Source organism: Balaenoptera borealis (assembly GCF_965194805.1).
Source record: "Balaenoptera borealis genome assembly, chromosome: 10".
Classification (NCBI taxonomy): Eukaryota; Metazoa; Chordata; class Mammalia; order Artiodactyla; family Balaenopteridae; genus Balaenoptera; species Balaenoptera borealis.
The window spans coordinates 81,199,600-81,225,075 of NC_138874.1; the positions used below are offsets into that span (position 1 = coordinate 81,199,600).

At 40.1% G+C, this 25,476-nt stretch overlaps 1 protein-coding gene across 11 annotated transcripts in view; it reads left to right on the forward strand.

Moving 5' to 3' along the window:
* The first annotated feature begins 388 nt into the window (after positions 1-388).
* STAMBPL1 (STAM binding protein like 1) overlaps positions 389-25,476 on the forward strand; it is a 59,943-nt gene continuing 34,855 nt past the window's right edge. For 3 of the 11 annotated variants that reach the window (XM_082407167.1, XM_082407170.1, XM_082407168.1), the window contains exon 1: positions 395-12,802. The gene's annotated coding sequence lies outside the window, so the exon portion shown is untranslated. Of the gene's footprint in view, positions 12,803-12,872; positions 13,065-13,925; positions 13,987-25,476 lie in introns of those variants that run through there. The other 8 variants (XM_082407169.1, XM_082407166.1, XM_082407173.1 and 5 more) reach the window with 6 other exon arrangements.

Genomic DNA, 25,476 nt, shown 5'->3' on the forward strand with positions numbered 1-25,476 from the left:
CTTCCCTGGTGGTGCAGTGGTTAAGAATCTGCCTGCCAATGCAGGGAACATGGGTTCGAGCCCTGGTCTGGTAAGACCCCACATGCCACGGAGCAACTAATCCTGTGCGCCGCAACTATTGAGCCTGCGCTGTAGATTCCACGAGCCACAACTACTGAGCCTGCGCTCTAGATCCCGCAAGCCACAACTACTGAAGCCCACGCGACTAGAGAGAAGCCCGTGCTCCGCAACAAGATAAGCCACCAAAATGAGAAGCCTGCGTACCGCAATGAAGAGTAGCCCCCGCTCACCACAACTAGAGAAAGACCGCACGCAGCAATGAAGACCCAACGCAGCCAAAAATAAATAAAAATAAAATAAAATAAATAAAACATTAAAAAAATATATAAAAAAAAGTCATCCAGTAATGATCTGTTGAGCTGACATAGCTGGATGTAAACATTATATTTTAGGAATATATTTAAAGATGTAGGGGGAATTCCAGTGGTTAGAACTCTGTGCTCTCACTGCCATGGGCCTGGGTTCGATCCCTGGTCGGGGAACTAAGATCCCTCAAGCCATGTGGCACTGCCAAAAAAAAAAAAAATAGTTGTGGGAAAATGTTCACAATATGTTAAGAAGAAAAGGTTATTTAAAATACTCTAATGTATATTCTAATACTAATTAGGTAAAATAAATATATAGAGTGATATATGGAGTGTATATATGCACGCGCATGTGTGTGTGTGTGTATAGATGAATCTGAGAACAAATACAACAATGTGTTGGTTTTTTCTGGGTAGTTAGATCACCGATGATTTTTATTTTCTTCTTTGAGATCTCTATTTTAGAAATAGTCTCGTTTTATAATAATAGGAAGCAAATAGTGTGCTGTTTGCCTCAAAATGTTGGTTGGGTAATTGGTTAAATGGTATATTAGTCAAAGGTTTCCAGAGAAATGGAATCAATGAGGTAAATATAGAGATATGTAGATAGAGAGATTTATTATGAGGAGGGTTGGCTCCCACTGTTATGGAGGCTGAGAAGTCTCATGATCTGCCGTCTGTAAGCTAGAAGCCCAGGAATGCTGATGGTGTAGTTCCAGTCTAAGCCCAAAGGCCTAAGAACTGGGATCACCTACCTACGTTTGAGGGCAGGAGAAGGTGAACGTACCATTTCAAACAGAGGGAGAAATTTTGCCCTTCCACTGCCTTTTTGTTCTCTTCATGCTCTCATTGAATTGGATAATGCCCACTTACATTGGTGAAGGTGATCTTCTTTACTCAAGCTACCAATTCAAATGCCATCTCTTCCAGAAACATCCTCACAGACACATCCAGAAATAATGTCTTCCCAACTATCTGAGCGTCTCTAAGCCCTATCAACTTAACACATAACATTAGCCATCACAAATTGTATCCTACCAAGCCTGGGGTAAGAGGGGAGGAACGTGTTATCATCATAAACAGGCCAGTATGCAAGCAGATGTGGCTACCAAGGGTATCTAAGCCAAGCCTCAGAGTCTCATCCTAGATTTACTCTATAAAGCACCCACTGGGGGTTCTTAGTTTAAGGCAGGGCCTCAGGGGCATAGCCTAGATACCCTCAGCAGAAGACTCACTGGAGGCCTTAGCTTTTATAAAACCTTCCGATCAACCAGGTCTGTCTCCTGAAACAAAGGCTTTATCCCAGCCTCACCTTCCACCCTCAACCCCTCTGGCATCTTCAGATATCCCTGTCCTTCAGTGACAGATTTTCTTTTCCGTGACCAGGAAGACAAAAAAAAAAGGAAAGAACATATTGGGGATAAATCCAAAGTTTTCCATCTTACTCCCAGATGCTTACCTCCAAGCCCTCTCCTCTCCAAACCATTTTTTTTCTCTTTTTTTTGGCCACTCCGCTTGGCTTGTGGGATCTTATTTCCCCAAGCAGGGATCGAACCCGGCCCTGTCAGTAAAAGCGCCGAGTCCTAACCACTGGACCGCCAGGGAATTCCTTCCAAACCATCTTGAACAGAGTGGGCCGATTTCCCTTTCAAACTGGTTTTTCACACTGATGTGTTTAGTGAGAGAGATGTATTTCCTTAATAACTTAAAAAAATTATTATTATACTTGTAATAGGTGCTCTTGGCAGAAATATTGAAAAAATAGAAAAATCATACAATTAGAAAAACTACAAAAAAAGAAGAAACTAAAAATCGCATATAAATCCATCCCCTGTCATCCAAGAGCTTCCAGAATTCAAATCATTCTCTAGGCACTAACACAATGCTAGAGTAGTTATTCCTATTGCAACGGCTTCCTTAGGCTAAGTCAATACAGATTTTAATCAAGTTAAATCAGATCTTAATGAAACATCTGCTGACAGATGCATTTTGTCTCCTTAGTCTAGCCTGCATTGCAGATATCTCTTTTGGGCTCAGATATCAGGGCTGAAAGAGTATCCAAATGCTTACAAGTAGAGCACACCACTTTCCAGGAAAGTAAGCTTGGATATTTGCATGCTAAATGGCCTGTAAGTAGATAGGCAGACTCTGTGCCCCCAGCCCTCAGACCCCTCTCCATACACACACTATTCTGTGGCTAAAGAACTTGCAGGATGGCTCAGGGATGTGTCTCCATCTGACTCCGCCCATCTGACTGCCCCGCTAACCGGGACTCCTCTTTCACTACCAGCTGTATTGGTGACTATTTATTGAGTGCCCACAGGGTGCTGGTCACTGTGCTAAGTACTTTACTATAACAGCTCAGTGAATAGTTACAAACTCCCTTTGAAGTATATTATTATCCCTGTTTTATGGATGATGAGGAAACTAACATTCAGAGAAGTTAATTCACCGGCTCAAAGGTCACACAGCTGCAAAGTGGCAGCATTAAGATTCAAACCCAGGTCTGCTGACTCCAAAGCCCTTTCTCTTAATCATTGCAGTAAATGTCCTCACTTTTTGCAGGCGTGGTCCACGTTCATGGTTCTGATGATCCAAGTACGGAGGAAAATGCTGAACCAAGATTGTGTAAAGGGTCTCCCACTCAAACCTTAACTCCTTAAAGATCCCACCTGGAAACCTAAAATTGAACACTCAGGGGTCAGTAATTACTGCATGGCTGATGTCTGTTGAATTTTTATATTTGGTAAGATCGTTCCTATCTCCCTGAAGCGCCTCTGCCTGATGGGATGTTAAATCAAAGAACTTTGTTTTGGGATGGATACCACACGCCTTCGACCCTATACTTTTCATCCTTTCCTTCTGCCACAGATGACTTGCATGTGACAAGAATACATGTTCATATATGTTCTCAATTTTCCGCTCTCTTCTTGGACTTGGAGAGGTAGCAGGAGGTGGTGAGAGGCTTCTTGCTTATAGGTTAATTCCTGGTCTCTCTTTCCTTGTAGGGAATCTGAATAATGTGAGAATAAGTCATTGGAAAGAGTCTAGGAAGCTATGTAGATTTCACAATAAAGACAAGGGGCTCGGAGTAGAAAAGGAACACAACAAAAACATTGGAGTAACTGCCATTTACAAGATACTAAATAATGAGGGGGAAAAAAACCCATTTAGCATCATGAAAACAAGTCCTTTGGCATCTTTGTGTCACACAGCAAAGTTTTAACTTGCTATCTAAACTCTGGACGCTGAATGGATGTTTCTTTGAATGCAAGAGTGTGCTAAGAAAGAGTTCCAAGGCAGTAGGACATGGGAAGTTTGGTTCTCTTGTTCTGAAAACAAGTCCTCACGTCTGCATTACTGATACCATCCTTCAAGATCTTACTGTCTTCATTAACTCTTTCCATATTCCAGTCTTCTATCTTCCTTTTGCCACCAGGTCTTTCCCTCTGCTTCCCTGCCTGGAGGAAGAAGCTACTAGGCTCTGGTTACCCCCTGATTACCAATCTAGTCCTTGCCTTCCTTTGGGGTAACTGGTGCACAGCTGGTTCCCCCATTCCTTTCCCAATACCCCCCTCTTCACTTCCCTGTAACATTGTGGATGTGCCCACCCCTCTTCTGAAAATGTACTCTTCACGACCAGTGACTTATACATGGGAAAATCCAATTGCCTTCTTTCAGACTTTGTTCTCCTTGCCATCTCTGCAGCATGTGGCCCTGTTCACCACCCCTTACTTCTTCTGTCCCTGTGGTTCAGAGTGCCAGCTCTCATCATGGCTGCATCACTCCATATTCTCACCTGGAAATAACGAGGGTGATGATATGACCTACCTTGTTGGGTTGTGTGGATAAAGTGAGGTGATGTAAGCAAATCACTCAGCACAGTGCCTGGCTCAGAGAAGGGCCAGGAAAGGGTGGCGGTTTTGTAATTACTATTCCCCACACTCAGTTATGCCTGGTTCTCTTCTAAGATTGACCTTTTCTGGCTCTTCTTCCTTCTGCAGCCCAGTACACGTGGACATTTGTTAAGGTTCAATCCGTGGTGCCCAGGCCTTCCCCATCCATCCTTGAGGCTTTCATCCATTTTCTGGCTTTTACTTATTACCACTCAGCAAATGTCCTCCAAATCTACACCTTAAGGTTAACTTTCCAGGATTATTAGGCATTTCCACTTGACTGCTCTTCATTCATCTCCAACACATCACCATCTCATATAGCCTATATTATTGCTTGATTTTTTTTCTAGCAATAATAATGTGAAAAATAATAAAGGGAAATCTCACAAAAATGGAATTGAGAGGCCAGAAGAGAGAGTTCTCCCACACATACCACTTGCCATCAATACAGATTCCAACAGGGACTTCCCTGGTGGTGCAGTGGTTAAGACTCTGTTCTCCCAATGCAGGGGACCCAGGTTTGATCCCTGGTCAGGGAACTAGATCCCACATGCATGCCTCGACTAAGAGTTTGCATGCCACAACTAAGGAGCCCACGTGCTGCAACTAAGGAGCCTGCCACCACTAAGGGCCAGTGTAAAAAAATAAATATTAAAAAAAAAAAATACAGATTCCAACAGAAACAGGTGTACCTTGCACCTCTGGCAGGAAGAGACACTACTTTACTACCACCAGCAGGAGGAAGGAAAATTTTCTCCTTGCCTGGTAATAGCTCAGCTAATGAGAGACTGTCACAACTCAGTCAATGAAAAGCCACTGTGCTTTGAACCCCTCCCAGTATCTTCCAATGGACTTCTTTTTTTATAACAGCCCCTCCCACCTTCCCAGTCTCCTCTATAAAAGTAGAGTTTCCTCTCTTTTGCTTCATCAGACTTGCATGTGGTTTGCCATAGCTGCATATCCTGAATTGCAATTCTTTGCTGTTCCCAAATAAACCCGTTTTGCCATAAAAATAACTGGCTATTTTATTGCTTTAGGTTAACAATAGCACCATTCTTTTTGTAGTCCAGGCTCCAAAACCTCCTTCCACCCCTTCCTGCCTTACACATAGTGCTAGATGCTTTATAGATATGATTTTATTTACTCTTCATAAGAATTCCATTGGGACTTCCCCAGCTGTCCAGTGATTAAGACTTCGTGCTTCCACTGCAGGGGGCGTGGGTTTGATCCCTGGTCTGGGAACTAAGATCCCACATGCCTTGTGGTGCAGCCAAAAAAGAAAAAAAAAAAATTCCATTGTATTTACCCATCAAGAAACTGAGGCTTAGAGAAATTAACCAACTTGCCTTTGATGTACAATTTGTCCAACGAAAAGTACCCATTTTTTGTGCTCAACTATCCTGCCACTTCATATCCAATTTCACAAATTCATTTATCCTTTATAATATGTAACAGACACCCATTTGTTTCTATGTGGCATTTGAGTTCCACTTTAATTCTGACCCTTATTGTCATATGTTTTGCAGATTTGCAGTCTTCTGTCCTCCACACCTTTAGATTGTACCCCTTCCTAGAAGCACAACCCTTTACCCTTTGGCCTCACATATGGCCTTCTGGTTTCACAGGGTTAAGAGAACCAATTGACATCATGTCTGGGAAAGGCATGTACCGTCGGTAAAGGTAAAATCTAACAACACTAGCTAGTGGCGAGCTAACCACGTTTCCTGACTGTAATGGAACAGACTCAAGACTCGGCTGTGGTGCTGCAGTCTACAGTGACCTTGACAAGTCAACACCACTTTCACGATCTCAGTTTCCTCCTCTGTGAAGTAAGGAAGTTGGACTAGATGATATCTGTGATAACTTCTGATTCTCAAATTTGAAAACTCTGCTTGTTCAGGAAAATGTACCCTATTTTCCACCTCAAAGAACGGTAAAGATCTTTCTGACTAAAAAAAAATGATTAAGTCAAAGAAAGGCAATAACAACAACCTCTTAGAATTTCTCCCTTCTCTTTTTGGAGGGCAGAGTGTGTTTTGTGTTTATTCGAGTCTCTGAAAACATAATGGATTATGACAGAGTGACCTGTGATGGCAAAGTTTGACATTTAGTCAGAGAAACTGAATAGATGAGTGCATAACAATGACAGAGTCATGATTATTTTGTGGCTTGGGGTCAAAGAATCCTGCAGTTTCTATGAGACTTGTATGAAACTATGTGGCTTCATTCAAGGTCTATTTTGGACTTACTTCAAATGGCAAATAGGTTGCTAGCAACTGAATTGGGTACCCCCAGATGTGACTCAATATGACCGTACTTAAAGACAGGACTTTTAGGGAGTGATTAAGGTTAAATAAGGTCATAAGGGTAGGGTCCTAATCCTACAGGACTGGTGGTCTTATAAGAAGAGGAAGAGAGAGAGAGATCTCTTTCTCCCCTCTACCCCCATATGAGGGCACAGTGAGAAGGTGGGTGTCTGCAAGCCAGGAAGAGAGCCCTCACCAGGAACCCAGTTGGCCAGAGCCTTGATATGAACTTCCCAGTTCCCAGAACCATGAGAAAAAGTTCTGTTGTTAAGCCACCCAGTCTGTGGTATTTTGTCACAGCAACCCGAGCAGACAAAGATATTAGTGTTTATCTACATTATGAGCCTAAGCTTTAAGCCCAGCAGCACATGCCTAAATGTATATTTAGAGATCTGCTATTTTTACTATTTGTCCTTGGAAAAGGTCATGTCTTTGCTTACATAGCAATAGATAAGTTTAAGAGTTGTATTTTAGGAAGGTATTATTCAGTCCAGTGAAAACTTCAGTGGGCACATTTTTCTATAAACAGAAGGTATTCTTTTTTCTGTTGACCAAAGACATTTTAAATTTAAAATAACAAGTACAATGCTATCTTGTGTCTTTTGCACTGTTTCTGCTCAAACCTACTGAATAGCTGTTAAATAATAGTCAAAGCTTACCACAGAAGGATTTCTATTGCATGAAGCAGCCCCAGGGGAGATGTGACCATCACATCACATGTTTTGACAGTGAGGGTGAGGGTCAGATGCTTTTCTACCACCTCCTTCCCGCTCTCCCTCCACCTGTCTGCCCCTCTCCACACATCCTTTGTATCTGTAAGTCAGCCTGCAAAAAAAGGTCTTTAGAAAAAAATCTATTGCTCCAAACACTACTAATATTTGTTCCACATTTATCAATATCTTATGTACCTAAATCCAAGAGATTAAATAATGTCAGCTGAAGAGAGAATTCACATTTTCATCAAATGTCTGTCTGGATGTTGAAATGTTAAATAGTAGTAAGCCTTATATCTGTAAAGCACATCGAAATTTCCAAAATGCTTTCATATGTTTCAGCTTCATAACTACCTTAAGAGCTTCCCAGCTACCTTTGTAACATGGCCATCATTCCCATGTTTTGATGGAAACACTAGGCTCAGAGGAATGAGGTTCCAGGAATTCTGAAACCTCACCTAGTATCCAGTATACTGGATATGAGAACATAATGGACATAGAATTCTCCAAGCCTAAGTAATTAACAGGAAGAGGGCAGCAAAATAAATCTCAGGAGTGGAAAAACTCAAACGTGCCTGCAGTTTCCATTTTTGAAGCAGTTGCTTCCTGCATTTACTGACACAGGCTAGTTGCCACAGTTATAATTCCTCAACGAGGTCTGAGGGAAAAATAGGTTATTCAGAGGTTATTAGTTCCTTAATGGCACAGATTAGTGGTTTTTGCAAACTTTTCAGTCTCCAGACTCTATACAGTCTTTTTCTTTTTAATTTATTTTTTATTGAAGTATAGTTGATTTACAATGTTGTGTTAGTTTCAGGTGTGCATCTATACAGTCTTAATCTTAAAAACTATCACGGACTCTAGAGAGCTTTCATTTAAGTGAGTAATATCTATCCATTTTTTACTATACTAGAAAATAATATAGAGAAACTTAAAATATTTATCAATCTATTAAAAATAATAAACTGATTACACGTTAAACTAAACATCTCATTTTCGTTACAATATAATGATATTTTTCCCAAACACAACAAAAACTAGTGAGAAAATTGGCACTGTTTTATATTATTACAAATCTCTTTCACATCTGGCTTCATAAGAGATGACTGGATTCTCACACTTTCATCTGCATTCTAGCTGTGGCGACATCAGCCATGTAGCTCTGGAAAACTCCACTGCAAACTCATGAGAGAATGAGAAAAAAGGTCAAAGAATGGATTTGTGTTTTCATGAAAATAGTTTTGACCTTGCTGAGTAGACTGGATAGTTTTGACTGTCTGAAAAGATTTCAAGGGTCACTTCCATACTTTGAGAATTATTGGTATAAACAAAAGCAAACTCCAGAGTTTTAAGAACACATGTTTTTAAGAATATAGTCATTTCTGAGGTACATGCTTTTAAGTACACAACCTATGAGATGAATTTTTCTTCTAATAGAATTGAGTTGGGTATTTTAATTCATTTTTCCCCTTGATTTTAAAGATAATCCAGAGCCAGGAAATTCTAAATCTGTGAAACAAAGAACAAGAACTCCAGTCCATCTGGTCTCAGCAAGGACCTCCGGTAAGGGCGGTTATTACCCCAAGGAGCACCATTTTATGTGCAAACACCAAACAATTACAGGAGGGCACAAATTAATTTCAGTTTCTCAATCAATGTAAATTCAACACTGCCCACTTTCTCCTTGTACTGTCAGTTCCAACAAATAAGATTCTCTTAGGATGTCAACTGATGGGGAGAATAAAGGCTACTCCAAACTCGTCTCCAAACTCGTGGACTTTTGGGTGCCCCAAGGAGAGTGGCAGACCTCCATGTGATGGCCAATCAGAGGCAAGAGGTTGCCTCTTTTTCTTGAATACCAGCACCCTGTGCTCATCCAGCTTCTCTGAACAGATCTATCTCTGATGTTGTGGAACAGAAGAAAAATCTGAGTGCTGACTCCCTGTTACTTATACAGTGAGAAAGGTATTAATGTTTCGCCACTTATCACATTTGGGAAATACTCCAATGCAGAATTACTTAATAAAGCAATTTAGAATGTAATGTCCTGTTTCTATATGTACCATCAACTAAACAAAAGACAGGGGAGTCCCTTAATTCATCACTCTTCTTTGTGAAATAGTGTGTCCTTCATTTTTTCCTCTCTCTCTTCTTTATTCCTACCTTTGTCCTTTTCTCAAACATTTATTATGTACCTATTTTGAATGAGGCACTGTGATAGATGCAACCTTATGTTTTTCTGGCTTCCAATATTGTTTATTTTTAATTATTAAATATTTCTTTTCCTTAAATAAGATGAAATCATGCCTTTTATAGGAAATTTAAATTACAGTAAAGTATAAAGAAGGCAATTATAATTGCCTATAACTAATCTCTAGGGATAATTTTAATAAATTCTCCTAGATGTTTTCCCTGTGTTTTTACCTACTTGAGATTATATGTTTATGCAGTTTTGTATAGTTCTTATTTATTTAACATTGTATCATAAGCAGCTTCATCATAAACATAACTCTAATGCCCAAAGTTGGTGATAAATATCCCAGTGGAAAAATCTGATTCCTCATTTCAGATTTCCTTAGGATACATTGCTTCCTGGAAGTGGAATTACTTTGGGCAAAGGGATGTGCATATTTTACAGCTTCTGTTAACATACTGATAAATTCCTTCCCTGGCAGTGTATCCAAATTATACCACCAGATGAGGGGGCTCATTTCATTGCATCCTCACCAGTATTGATGGGCAATGTTTATTTATACACAATCTTTGTTAATATAATTGATAAAGGCAAAAAAATTCTATCTTTTAAAGGGATTTATATTGAAATAGAATCTTCAAAAGTGCAAGCAAAATTATAGAACACTTTAAAATTCTCTAAGATAAAAGATGTATAAATATTTCTGTGCCCACTTTTCATTAATTCAGTTAACGAAAGGGAGGCAGAGCTTGGATCAACCCAACCTCACTGTGTCAGAGTTCTCATGGCAAACACTAAAACCAATTCTGGTTAACTTAAGCAGAAGAGAAATGTCTTGGAAGGCCATTACATAGAATACCAAAGAGACAGAAAGGTTGGAGAATCCGGCTCATGAAAACAGGCAGGGCAGCTTGGTAGCTGGAATCAGAACAGGCCACACCACCCAAGCAGCCCACTTAGGACACCACTGGTACTGCCATTGGACAGTCCCACCTCTCACCGCTGGCACTGCTGTCTATGGGCATGAAAGCTACTCCACAGATAATGGTATTATTTCTAAAATGTCCCTTTGAATCACACTGCAGATTCAGAGACTTGGGTAGGAGACTCTGATTGGCTGAACTTAGGTCACATGATGCTAGCTGCTAAGGGGAGGAGACAGTGAGTGCTGAGCTATTTTGCCTTTTATGAGAGTTTGGGATTCTAGGCAACAAGACTACGATCAATGACCACTATAAATATTTATGTGCATTCTTTGTTTCATAATACTTTTTAGGAATCTGATTAATCTTTTTTTTTGGCTGCCTAGGGTCTTAGTTGTGGCACGTAGGATCTTCATTGTTGCACGTGGGACCTTTAGTTGCAGCACACGGGCTTCTCTCTAGTTGTGGCACACGGGTTTTTCTCTCTCTAGTTGAGGCATGCAGGCTCAGTAGTTGTGGCGTGCAGGCTTAGTTGCCCTGCGGCATGTGGGATCTTAGTTCCCCAACCAGGGATCGAACCCGCCTCCCCTGCATTGGAAGGCGGATTCTTTACCACTGGACCACTGGGGAAGTCCCTGATTAATCTTCTTAATTATCACTGAATTTTAGATTGTCTAGTAGGTCATGAGATTATCTAGTTCCAAACTACACACTCAAATGTCTACCATATCCTCAATGTCAGGGGATGGGGCATATAGGAGTGGTGGGGACTGGGGAAAACTGAAGAGCATCTTCCCAGTCTAAAGGATACACCTACTACTTAGTTCTAGCTGATGGCTGCTAGAACCCACCATGAAGCAAAAGTTGACAGTCCTTCCAACTTTCCAGCACATGGCCAAAGTCTGAATTTTTGTTAAAATTTAGACTCAAATTCAAAATTAGAAAAAACAATGACACCACTGCTTCTTAAAAATCAAGGCTGCAGGCTGCCTATAATAGTCAGACCTCACCATTTCAAAAACCAGTGCAGGGAAATGAGGCCTAAGAGGGTGAAATGCCTTAGGCCAAACAGCTCACTTGGTGGCAGAGCCAGGGCTAGAAGTTTGGTCTCCTGAAGAAAAGCAGGTTAGAAGAAGTTCATGTTCCATTACCTCTCTCTGCAGTCACTTCCCTCTCTTGGAAGTAACCTCCCAACCAAACTCAGGAAAAGTAAAAAAATGTCTGCGTTTCACCCAGAAGTAGTAGTATTTGTATAATGTTTACACATTCAGAGATTTACACATTAAAAGCCAATAGGAATAGCCTTTAGTGTCTGATCAGAATTTAAATCTTCTACAACTTTCTAGGTGGGTCACCTGGGACAAATTACCTTGCTTCTCTGTGCCTCAGTCATGAGAAAAGTAAGAGTACCTTATATAAGGGCTGTGGAGAGGATGAAATAAGATTTCATGTAGAGTGCCTGGCTCAGTGCCAGGACCATACTAAAAACACCGCACATGATAATAATATAATATCCAAAATATATCATAATAGCCTGCATTACCCCAGGACACAGAGCGGGGAGAGGGGAAGAGGACTGAACTGTTTCGCGGTGGGGGTGGGTTATGGATAAATCTCAAGGTGGAATTCCTAATACGGTGTAAGTGGGATTTTCACGAAAACCCTATCCTTCCTCTGACTGCGATGCGAGTTCACGGTCAAATCCAGCTGTATCACCTCACGTGTACACTTGAAAGGCACCCACTCTGGTCCACCTCAGTGAAACTGATGGTGGAGCGAAATGAGAGTTCAGGTGGTTCTGGGCTGAGAAGGGGACGGGCAGGGTTTCAGAAGAGAAAGTCGCACCCGATTGTTTCACATTCGCTCTAGGCCGAACCGCGGGGACCTGCTTCCACCCGCGAGCGTTTTCTGCGGAACGCGGGAGGCCGCCGCCGAGGAAGGGGCGGAGGCAGAGGCGGAGGCGGCACCCAGGGGCCGGGGCAGAGGAGGCCGGGACCATCGCAGTGACAGTTTATTTTCCTGCGGCGGCGGCGGCGGCATCAGGGACGGCTGCTGCAGGCTCGGGATCGCCAGGCCTGCGCGTGGGTTTTCGAGGGAGCTCTCTGCGCTGGGCGCTGGGGAGCTACGGCCGCGAAGGGGAGGGGGAGGAGAGGAACGCACGGAAGCCAAACGAGTGAAGGTAGCAAAGCTCCGTCAGTCCGCAGAGAAGCGGAGGAGGGTCGGCAGAGTGAAGGGAGCGGGCGCCTGCTCGCTGGGTGCCCTATCACCCTACTGCAGTGCCTTCCAGCAAAAGCCACCGCGGCCCGGGCTGCAGCGGCCAGACGGATGCCAAGGCCACACGGCAGGCGCGGGGACAGCCGTTGCAGTCGCCATCCCACGCGGGCTCCGGACATCAGGGGCTGGTGGTGAGTAGGCGCGCTCGCGTGCGTGTGTGTGTGTGTGTGTGTGAGTGTGAGCGCGCACCGGCACAGGCGAGTGTGCACGCCGGGCGCGTGTGCCCGGTGGCCTGGCGCGCGCCGGCCCCTCTTCCGCTGGCGACGTTCTGTCCCGGGCTTGCTCCGCGGGAGGAAAATGCGCTTTGCGGCCGCTCACTTCCTTCCTGCCAGTCCTGCGGTCGGCTGCCTCCGCCTGCGTTGCCTCTGTCCGCCCCGCAGCGGGCTCCGAGGGGTTAGTTTCACCTTGATGGGGAAAGCAGGAAGCTGTGGCTCCTGGGGGCAGGGTGGGACGCCGGCAGTGATCTACCTCCACGCGGGTGTTTCTGGTTTAGGCTTGGGGCGCGGCCTCGGAGATGGTGTCGGCGTTCAGAGAGACCCCCGCATTGTCTTTGGGGGTGCGTGGTGTGGGGAGGGACGGGGCGGCGGTTGGAAAAACAGGCGTCCTTGCAGGACCGTGTGTCATGCCTTTCTAGATGATGCTTACTGTTAACGCCGTTTATGAGCCACTCATAAGGCATTTTCCCTCACCTGAATAATTTATAAGCCTTAACGGAGAGCCTTGCCTTTAATGAAATGCACAGAGAAGTGGAATGTCACTAAAACATAATTTTCCAGAACTCTCTGAAACAACCCACACCGCTGATAGCCAAGAGCCTAAGGTGCTGTAATTACTGAAATTTAAAAATAAATAAATAAACAATAAGTAATTCGGGAAACAGAACCTGATCGAGAGGATTGAAGAAAATCTTAAGTGCCTGGGTGTCTTGGGGGTGGCTTTCTGGAAATCGGTGTTTGAATCTTTGAATCTTTCAAAGTAAGCCCCAGAGAGCCCAGTGCTTTCCAAACATCCTGCTAATCACTGAGAATAAAATGAAGTCCTAGGCTTTAAGGCATTTCTAAGTTTATAATGGATATCACCAGGATGCTGATTTATGATCTCATGATTCAAGGCCCTGTCAAGGTCAATATGGCAGATTTGTTCCAGCAGTTCAATTACACGTGAATGTTTGATTTTCTGTTTCAAGTTTTGGGGAGTAATTTTCTATGGTTGTTTTACACAGAGTTTAAGCCACTATCTTCTATGCTTTTCCAGACCTTGTTTCAGTTGGCAGTCTTATGTTTGTGGGATGGATGCTAAATTGAACTTCAAAAAGGTACTCTGTTTTAAAATATATATGTATAAAAAATGTACTCTGTGACTCTATTATTGTAGACATTTTATAGCTACACTGTAAATATCTATGTTTCTTTTTAATACTGAGTCAATACCTTTGGGAAGGCACTGGGAAGTAGGTTCCTCTTGTTTACCGTTTGCTCCATTACATCTTCATTCAAAGGCATGAAATGTTATTAGAATCTCCCTGGAAAATGAACAGGCTGCTTGTTTTCTGTTCAAGCGTATATGCAGCAATTTGCTTGCCTCTTGGGAATCGGCTCTTGAATATACTACTTCACCTGTAATTTATGTATTAGCTGGTTCTTGGGAATTTTAAGAAGAAACTTGTTTTCTTACACTCTTTTGTAACATAAGCACCATTTAAATCAGCAGGCAGAGAATCCAAGTCCTTTACCCATATTGTGGTCTTCAGGGCCAGTTTCTTGCGTACTTTTGCTCTGTTTGATAGCACTCATTCCCATTGAAAGGCTTGGAGGGAGAAATGGGAGCATCGTGGTCCCAAGGGTGTCCTCAGCAGAGAGATTATTTCCTGGAGGGGAGACTGTTTTGGGGATTGGCTTCTGAGAAGGACTGATAAAAAATAAAGAATTGTTAGTAATAGTTACCTCTGTTTACTTTTGGCACAAAGGTCTTAACACAGTTCGATCACATTCCTCCTTCAAGGACTCTTCCCAAGCCTACTTACAGCTACAATCCAGAGAGCGAGGTTGCCTTTTATAGAGAAGAAAAACCTGGTAGTGCTTGCTCAGGATCTGAGGGGTAGAAGAAATAGTAGATGCTGCCCAGAAAATGCCAGGTGCCTTCAGGGAGGATACATTTACCAATTAGACACACTTATAAACCACTGGATTTGTGATTCTGTCTAATCCTAGCATTTTTTTCTCCCCCCTGTGAAAGATTTAGGAGTAACTTCAATTGAAACTATGAGAAATGACTCATGGTCATCCTTGAAAATATGAGAGTCAGTTCTCTACCCCTGAGGGCTAATGGATGTCAGCTGCCCATTAAATATTTGTTAAATGAATACCAATTCTAGAATCTTCCCAACCTTACTACATCACCTCTTCTAGTATTGATTATTTTTAGCCATAACTTTATATGAATCATCAAACGTTTCATTAAATTGGAGCCAATTGATATAGTCAACTAAGACCAACTTCCTCAACTGAAGGAACAATAACGATCCCGCTAAAACAAAACAAAACCAAACAAAGAAAAAAAACACTGTATTGGTACTTACTGACTTGCTTATTTCAGCTATCTGAACATGTGAATTGTCCAGTTGGATGTGTTGAGTGTACATTCAGAAATCCTGAGTTGACATCGTAATGTTCAACTCAGGAATGATCTAGATGTAGCTACATCTGGATATGCCTTTTGTCAGAAATTAGTTGCATTTCTAAGCAAATTAGATGAACTTCTAGTACAATCCTTCATCTCCTCATGTTGAGTAGAAAAGCCAGTTAAACATTTGGCAAATTGCTAAGTCTTCAAAGTTCATATTTGATTTTCTTTCTAAATTTTAAATTAAATCCATGTTATGTTTGTCCATTGATGTGGTTGGCTTACAGACATTAATTCAGACCACTGGCTACTTAGTAACTCATATTTATTAAAAGCAGCCCCTTGATATAAGCACCAGTAATTCATATGTTTTGATTAGCTCTAGTTAGCCTTTCAAAATACTCTTGGTAATGAGTGCATTGTGTGATCTTGAATATGAAGAGTGTTATGCCTTCCTTTTTTTTTTTTTTTTTTTAAATAGTTCTGACTTTCCGTCCCCAGTCATTGGAGGTTTACCCTATGATTCATGATCTAATTTCAGGATGAACGATTAGAAAGCTGACTGAAATTTGTCTGGATATTAACATTATGGTGCATATAATAATGCAGATTTTTCTCTGATATTCTTCCCTTTTTGTCCTCCAATCAAGCTTGTTTCATCCTGAATAAAAATCAAGTGAGATCCTTAAACATTTAAAAATGTTTTCCTGTTGGGCTGTGTCCAAAATAAATAAATAAAATTTAAAAATTGCTTATTACTGTTGTGAAGTAACACAAACACTACTGCTATTCTCTGCATAATGAAACATGGCCATTCTTATCAAGTATTCATTTGATAAGTAGGCACCTGAGCACTTGAACTAGAGTTAAAGGCATGTTCCTTCCATGTCTTATTAAGGCCCTTGAAAGCAAGGGGGTGGAATTTTGATTTAGATAAAGTAGCCAATTCAAGGTAGGTTCCTTGAAAGGAGTACGTATGAAAGCATCTTTTGGGAAGAGCACTTTGGCAGTTGGGTGGGGAGTGAGTGGGTTAACAGAAGGAGAGAGTGGAGGTGAAATCTGATGTCAGATAATGACAGCCTGACATAAGATCCCAGAGACACTGAGATGAAGAAGGGAAAACTTCAGACAGCCAGACATCAGGATTCTTTGTTTTATGTGGAAGAGGAATCGTAAACCTGGGGCATAGTGTGATCACACACGTATTCCACATCCACGGGACACCTCACCAGTTGATCACAGCATTCTTTCCTGCCGAGCCCTGGTGTAACCTCAGAATCTTGCAAACGTTTGACAAATACTTATTAATAAATATTAGTTATTAAACATGTGCTATATGCCAGGCACTGTACTCAGCCTTTACATTTGTTATCTCAAGGATGATGGAGTGGTTAGGAACGTGAATTCTTTTTGCCATTTACGAGTTGTGGGTCCTTGGGTAAGTTACTAACTTCTCTGAGCTTCAGTTTCTTCATCTTTCAATTGGGATATTAGTTTCTGTCTCATAAGGTTTGGGGAAAGATTAAATGAATAAATAGGTATAAATGAAAAGTACTGAGAAGTGTCTGGCACAAGGTTAACTGCTACATGTATTAGTTGTTACTATTGTTATTAATTCATAAGACAACCTTATGGAATAGGTGCCATTTTGCAGATTAAAAAATTGAGGAACAAAAAGGCTAGGTAAATCACTCAGGGTCATAGGCTGGGATAGAGTGATAGAGCTGGGCATCAAACCCAGACATTCTTGACTCCGGTGTTTGCTTTCCTAACTTGTGTGTATCCCTGATCACATGCCAGGTGCTGGGGACACTGACTGGGGAGAGAAAAGTGGGGGCTTGTCCTAATGAGATCCGGGCCTCCAGTCATTTCCACTGCAGAGTTTGTCATCTCCTATATAGAATTAGTACCCAATTATTGTACAAAATTTTGGCTATTTTTCCTTGATGTTTTGGTATTTTGTAAATGTGTTTCATTAAATACTTTAAGAAGGGGTCCAATTTGTGTTTTCACATATGCTTTAAAAATAGGTTATTTTTTGTTTTTGTCTAACAGTTGACATATGCAATACATATTATAATCATTTGTAATATCTTTCCTTGTACCTAGTGATCCTTCGCTGGAGGCAGCAGGATATGTCTCCCTAATATAATGTATAATATATACATTATATGTTTTATATATATTGTGTGATGTAATATTATTTAACTATATAATATATATTAGATGCATTTTATACAGTGTATGTCGTGTATACATAATATAATGTATACATTATATATAAGGTATGTATTATAAAATATATACATTATACTACATATTATGTGTAATATAATACATACTGTATAACGCATTGTGTTAGGGAGACATTTACGTTAGATGTAAAGAATCACTGGAGAAGAGAGATGTTACAAATGAGTATGTGTACATTATATTATTGGAAAGGTATCAGTATTCTGAAAAACTTCTATGCCATCCACCTTTGTCCACACTCTCAGAGCCTTATATATCTCCCATTCAGAAGCCATGGTGAAGTTATGATGACATTTCATAACCATTTTTATTCAGAATATTTTATAGAGTAAAAGCAGAGTAAATTTTAGCTGTTCTTTGACTTGACATAATTACGTCTAATTATAAAAGGCCAGACATTTTTATTATTGGACCTGCCATTAACATTATATTATACTTTGACTATACCTCAATTTAAAAAAAAAAAAAAAAGAGAGAGGCCAGATTTTAACTATAGGTGGGAAGACTGCTGTAGCAACAAAGAATCAAAAATTCTGAATTCCTCCAGAACTTCTTTAGCAAGGAGTATGTCATCACTGATTTCAATATTTTAACATTACATTAGTCCTCATAATTCTTTATTCTCATAAATAAATTTCAGAGATTTGTAACTAGTATTGTTTTTTTCTAAGGAGGCAAAAACTTTTCTTGGTCTTGTGTAAAGTTCACGGATACTATTTAGTTGAGGAAAATTTTTTAAATCTCATTTTAAAAAATACAGTCTGCATTGTTTGATTTTACCCTTTTGTTCAAATTACATAATTATTTAAAGTCCAGTTTCTTTTAAAGGAACTATTTAAAAATGTTGTGAGTTTAAACTTGACTAAGTTTGAGTTTTGGTGAATTTGGTGTTTTATTTTGTTTTTAAACTTTTGCTGTACTTAGGTTTCAGTGCTTTCACAGTAACTGAACCAAAGATTCAGCCCAGGCTCATACAAGAGATAGCTAGCTGTTCAGGGACTCATCACAAATTACTCATTTTGATTGCTTGACTTGATTTGACTCTGGTTTATTGGAAACAGGAGGCCAGTGATGACTCATTTTTAACCCTTCCAGTCCCCAGTTAACACTGCCTGTTTTGCCTTTGCAGGTACTCAGGGGGAAATTCCACTGTGGGTCTTTTTTGGGAGTGTTACATTTCAAACTTGAGTGGCTAGGACCGTAATCAACTGTGCACCTTTTCATTAAAGGCATAAAGAAAACTGCAGTCAGTAATGGTGATCAAGTTTAAATTCAGCTCATCTAAGGACCCTGTAATTTTATTTAATCTGTTGCTGGAGCCCTGTCTTTTAACACCGGAAGTATGCATTTCAACCACTGAGAAGAAATATGGAGAGGCCTTTATGCCTGTGGGTTCATGCTTCAGTCTTCTGACAGATTGACTTCAGTTCTTTTTCCAATCTGTTTTGTCCTTGAGAGGTTGGTTTATAAACTGTTCCACAGGATACATTTTCTTTAACAAGAGGAACAATTGGAAGTGGTAGATAGAATGAGATTAGAAAAGAGAAGCCTGGAATAAATCCTTCATACGTTCCTGTTTTTGTAAAAATGGGGCAGAGAAACTGCTTACTGAATCAATATAGTACTTTAAGGAAAAAAAAGATGAAAATCACTTAGAATCATTGGTGGGTGTGGAACTTTTTTTTGTCCAAGTATTGAAAAGTTCAAGAAATTCAAATGTGGCTCTTGAAAGAAATGTAAATGACCATCACATTCTTATGGCATCAGGGTTCTTTGTCTTTTGTCAAATGTAATATTATTGAAAGACTTAGAAAGGTAACTAGGGCAGTGCATTTCAAACTAGTCTCAAAAAACCAGAATGACTTCCATGCCACCCCCATAGGTTATTATTTAGTAAGTTTGGGCAGGGCCTGGGAGCCTTATTTTAACAACCTTTTCAGAGGATTCTGATGCAGGTGGTCAATAAACCATACTTAGAGAAAAACCTATTTAGAAGCTAAATCTAATTTTATATGCAAATTTGTGCTTCTGTTTTTAAGCTTTATGCATTTATTCCTCTGATTTTCATATACATTTTTATGGAATAACATATCCATCAAGGCTGCCTTGGAGTTTTTGTAATGGCACCCAACACTGTGTTTAGTTTTCCTATGAATACCTGTTTTCAGGTGGAAGAAATCAGAAAACCACAGAGCTGGCAGGAAAGAATGTTGCACCTCCTTCTGAATGGCAGATGTTGGGATAGGGCAGAGAGGGTTTGATCAAAAAGAAAAGTAGGGGAAGCCTTATATATTGGGAAGCAATGGAAAGCAAAGTCTAATAATGCACAGCACTGAGGGCCAGCAAGGGTGTTTAGACCTCTTCCATAGACACTAGGTTATCAGTTGCTTTTTTGATCAGGAGACTAACCTGATGCAAACAAGCCTTACTCTTGTGCTAGGGACACATGGTACGTGGTCCAGAAGAGAGGATTAAGGAAAGGCAGAAGGGAGCAGGGTGAGCCCTTGGGGCCTTGAATTTGGCGGGACTGACTGAAGGGTTCATGCAACAGGGTTCTCCCGCGCTGTTTTCCTGAAGGTCTATAGCCAATCAGCTAACTGCTCTCTCTAGCAGCTGCATATTATGGTGTGTAGCACCAAGGCTGCCCAGCCATCAGGCCAGATAGCCTCTCTGGGTTTAGAAAGCCCTTGAATAACTGTTTCAACTACCACTACCTTCATAACATTGTGAGGCAAGTGTCTCACCTTAGACAAGGGAAACAGACTCAGGGAGTAATTGATCAAAATCCACACAACTGGAAACTGGCAGGGCTAGGCTTCAAATCTGGAGCTACCTACTGACAATTTCTAGGCTTTAAAAAAAGTATAATTTGTCTGATAATGAAGTGATACATACTTGTAACAAATTGTACCGAAATGAATAAGTTACATATGAAATCCTTCATGATTTCATCCTTGAGAGAACAGCTGAGAAAAATCCAGTGCATGTTGTTCAGATACCTTTCTAGCAAATGCCAATATACATTAAATACATATGTATTAGTACTACAAGGTGGGAGTCCTACGTTATATGCTATTTTACAACTTGCTTTTTTTTTCACTTAATGCTGTAACGCGGACAACTTCCTGGTTCAGCACATATAGATATAAATCTTTTCTAATGGCTTCATTTCCTGTAGAGATTCTTTATTTCAAATAACATCCTTTTGACGGCTATGTATTTTAATTTCCAAAATTGTAATATTTTTAAGCCATGCTACAGTGGGAGCAAGTGTGTGTGTGAGAGTGTGTGTGTGTGTGTGTATTAGTGTATTATTTGGGCAGGACAGTCTATGGGGGAAACTTAGAATTGCTTGGTCAACAGGAATGCGTATTATTTTTTTTAATTGCCAACTTTTCTTCCAGTCTTCATCAATATTAAGTATGACCAATCACGTAAATTTTATCAATCAAATAAATGGAAATACCATTTCAAATCCATAGTTTCTTAATTACTAGTGAAATTAATATTTTTCACGTGCTGCTTAGCCATTTATATTTCTCTCATGACGTGTTCATTCCATTTGCTGATTTTTATTCAACTTTGTATCTCTTTCTTACTGTTCTGCAAATATGCCCTATAGTTTAGACATAATCAATATTATATATGTTGCATATGATGCAAACTTTTTTCCTTTTGTTGTCATTTTACTTGTTGAAGGGATTGTTAAGGTACTAATTGAACATTTTAAAAATATTTAATTTTAAAATAATTTCAGAATTCCAGAAAATTGCAAAAATAGTACACAGAATTTCTGTATATCCTTTTTACCCATTTCCCCAAATATTAACAGCTAATATAATCACGGTAGTTATCAAAATCAGGATACTAACACTGTTACAATACTATATTGTCTAATCTACAGATCTTATTCACATTTCACCAGTGTCCTTCTTCTGGTCCAGGATCCCATACAGGATCACACATGGCATTTTCTGTAATGTATCCTGAGTCCCTTTTGATCCGAAACATTCCTTCAGGCTTTCTGTCTTTCATCATCTTGACACTTTTTAAGAACACTGGCCAGTTTTTTTTTGTAGAAAATCCCTCAGTTTGGGTTTGTATGGTATTTCTTTATGAGTATATGACCAAGAGTGTGACTTCGTTTGGAAGTGGTCAAAAATATCTGCCTGAGGAAGAGTTGCTTAAACTAACACTGGAAAGATACAGAGGAAGTAGAAGTGTGCAATGAGGGTGAATAGAAGGCTGGTGGGTTGGCAGCTGGATCAGACCCAGCTTTGTGGGACCTATTAAAGATGCATGATATTGACAGTGATGGAAAGCTATTAAAGGGTTTTAAGTGAAGAAATGACAATATCTGAATAGCATACCTGTTGAATGTAGAATTAAACAAAGGGGAGCATGATGGAGACAAATAGACCAGTTAGAAGGCTATTCTAGCGATGCAGACAGAGTAAAGGGTGACACAGATTAGGGTACTGTAAGGAAAGTTGGTGAGAAAATGCAGATTTGAGAGATATCTTGGAGGGTGACTCAGCAACTATAAGTGGTAGAATGGATGTGGAGTTGAGGGAGGGAGGAGATTCACGGTGACTGTTTCCAAGTTTTGCCAGGTTGTGTGTAATTGGGTGTTGATGCCATTCACTGAGATACAGGAGAAGTTTTCTCTGTTGAAGTCAGAAGCATCACCATCTCCACTTCCCTTAGATGCCAACATTTACAGTATCTTTGCCTACTTACGCTCCTATATTCTGGTCTTTTCACTTAACTTCCAGGTTCTATGTTTTTTTTTCCCCTCAGAATCGCTCCCAATAGCTATTTATCCTTCTACATTCTTTTTACCACTCTCAGTCCAGTTCTGGGGTATCTCCAACACAGTTGCATACTTGCCTCCTTTCTGAATTGCTGATATCTCTTCTCTATGTAAGTTTATCCATCACTCCCAGACTTTTTTTTTTCAGCTTCGTTGAGGTATAATTAAGAGACTACTTCAGTTTAATAAATATGTACTTAGTTCCTAGTTTGGGCAGATCACCTTATTGAGCAGAGTTGAGAATTAAATAAGAAGCTAAGCAAAATTGAAGAGATTCAGGGTCATTTTGCCTAATGATAAAAAGAATCTGTATCCGTGTCATACTCCTTACATAAAAATAAATTCCATACAGATCAATGGTATTTATTCAAAAATAACTAACCATAAAATTACTAGGAGAAAAGATTGGTAGACATGTTTTTTAAAATTTTTTATCATTAGTCAGTTTGAAGACCTTTTAAAGAATGATGAAGAACCCAGATACCATAAAAGAAAAAAAGGATCCTTTTGACAGCCTAAAATTTTAAAATTTTGTACAAAAAATTAAACAACCTTCAACAAAAACTCCAACTAAGCTAATAAATATAGAAAGAAGGGTAGAAATAGAAAATTCACCATTTTCAAACATCACAGTAATAATCACTTCAGAAAAGAATAATCTTTAGATGCTAAAATGAATGGGCAAAAGTATACTTGCATATTCGCAAAGTAATTCCCTGTAAGACACTTTGTAATTACAAAAGGAAAAATAGTATCTTTACAGGGGAGAAACATGGCAGACATAACTTAGGTGATCAAAGTAAACATCGCTGATAACAGGGCAAATCAGTGTCTCCTGATGTACTGAGAAGGACACACCACCACTTCTGAGATATTTTTGCCAAAAAATGCATAACCACCTCTGTTGTATTTCATATTTGTAGCACTTACCGCAGTTTTAATGATATATTTGTGCAGTTAGTTGTTTAGTATCTTGGTATCTTAGTACCTCTGTGCTCAACCTCCTGCCTCTAGCAGAATGTAAATTTCATAAGATCAATATCGTCTGTGTCTTTGCTCACTAGTTCCTAGCAGGAAGTAAGAGCTTCATAAATAATGTTGAATAAATAAATGAAGGAATGAATTTACTTGGAGCTGATACTTGTGGGAAAGATATACAGTAGTTATTAGCCTTGGAACTATTGAGTGAGAAATCACAGTCGGATATCCTGGTGAAAGTGGATGGAGTGAAGACACAGTGCTCAGATTAAGCCTTAAATGAAGCCTTGAAAGAAATGTGTCCCATGGAATAAAAGTATGTTAAAAGACAGAAAATTAATAGGTAAGATGCAAGGTGAGGGAAGTGGGAGGAAAAAGGAAATGCCTCTACTTCATTTAGAGCAAAGCAGGAGTTTGTTCTAAAGTAGGTACTGTTCCGCTGATCAAGGCGGGTATTTAGGGGGTTATTTGTAACTGTCTTAGAGCAGTTTTATCTGATGCAGTGAGTCTCAAGTTTCAATGTGCATAAAGATCTCCTAGGCTGCTTGATAAAAATAGAGCTCTGTGGGGCACCCTTGGCAGAAATTCTGACTTGATGGGGCATAGAAATGTTTCTTATTAATAACCACCCTCCTCCTCCACTGAGTAATTATGGTGCAGGTGGCCCAGGAACCACACTCACAGGAAACTTTACATCAGAGTAGAGGGGTATAAGCTGCAGGGAAGGAAAATAAGAAGGAAGTGAGTGGGGTGAGCAAAGAGAAACAGTGGAAGGCCACTTGCTAACGGCTTTGGCAGTATAGGGAGGGGGCTCTTTAAACATTTAAAAGTAACCTGCCAGGGAAAGTGATGAAGGGACACAGCCTGTTTTGATTTTGTCCACCTCGTTGAAGAGATTGTCTAGTTCAAAACCAAAAATGTGACTGCAGCTATCTATTGAAATGTGTTGAACAGTTAGAACATTTCCTTTGGTTGAGGAACACTGGAGAAGCCGTGTATGAGAGGTATTCTGGGACAACTTTTGCTTTTGAAAGGAGTGCTGGACTAAATTCATGTCTTTCAAGCACTGCCCTTAGGAAATTTATGAAAATTAAATAAAATTGATTAATAATGCCCAAGGACTGACCTCATCTCTGGGCTTCAGGCATCTGGCAGGCAAGAAGATGATGTTATTTAAAAAATGTATTTCTGACTCATTATGCTTCATTGGATTAGATAACTTGTGGATAGTATTTTCTTTTCTTTTTTAACATCTTTATTGGAGTATAATTGCTTTACAATGGTGTGTTAGTTTCTGCTTTATAACAAAGTGAATCAGCTATACATATACACATATCGGCGTATCCCCTCCCTCTTGCGTCTCTCTCCCATCCTCCCTATCCCACCCCTCTAGGTGGTCACAAGGCACCGAGCTGATCTCCCTGTGCTATGCAGCTGCTTCCCACTACTTATTTTACATTTGGTAGTGTATATATGTCCATGCCACTCTCTCACTTCATCCCATCTTCCCCTTCCCCCTCCCCATGTTCTAAAGTCCATTCTCTACGTCTGCATCTTTATTCCTGTCCTGCCCCTAGGTTCTTCAGAACCTTTTTTTTTTTTAGATTCCATATATATGTGTTAGCATATGGTATTTGTTTTTCTCTTTCTGACTTACTTCACTCTGTATGACAGACTCTAGGTCCATCCACCTCATTACAAATAACTCAATTTCATTTCTCTTTATGGCTGAGCAATATTCCATTGTATATATGTACCACATCTTCTTTATCCATTCATCTGTCGATGGACACTTAGGTTGCTTCCATGTCCTGGCTATTGTAAATAGTGCTGCAATGAACATTGTGGTACATGACTCTTTTTTTTGGATCCCCATTCTCTTTTTTTTTTTTTTTTTAAAAACATCTTTATTGGAGTATAATTGCTTTACAATGGTGTGTTAGTTTCTGCTTTATAACAAAGTGAATCAGTTATACATATACATATGTTCCCATATCTCTTCCCTCTTGCATCTCCCTCGCTCCCACTCTCCCTATCCCACCCCTCTAGGTGGTCACAAAGCACCGAGCTGATCTCCCTGTGCTATGCGGCTGCTTCCCACTAGCTATCTGTTTTACATTTGGTAGTGTATATATGTCC